This window comes from Penaeus monodon, chromosome 24 (assembly GCF_015228065.2).
Source record: "Penaeus monodon isolate SGIC_2016 chromosome 24, NSTDA_Pmon_1, whole genome shotgun sequence".
In the NCBI taxonomy this organism is placed as follows: Eukaryota; Metazoa; Arthropoda; class Malacostraca; order Decapoda; family Penaeidae; genus Penaeus; species Penaeus monodon.
In genome coordinates, this window is record NC_051409.1 from 3,272 (window position 1) to 3,479 (window position 208).

Genomic DNA, 208 nt, shown 5'->3' on the forward strand with positions numbered 1-208 from the left:
CCCTCCCTATTTTTCCAAAAAAAAAAAAAAATTCATATATAACCAGATAATTGCATACATTACTGAAAACAAACACGAGCAAATAAACACAGTATAAACATGAAATTAATAAACAAATAATAAACATGAGCTTTCTACTATATAATGCAAATGAAGAACATTATCTTTGCTGTTGGCACGCACCTATTTGTTGAGAGAATTACAGCAT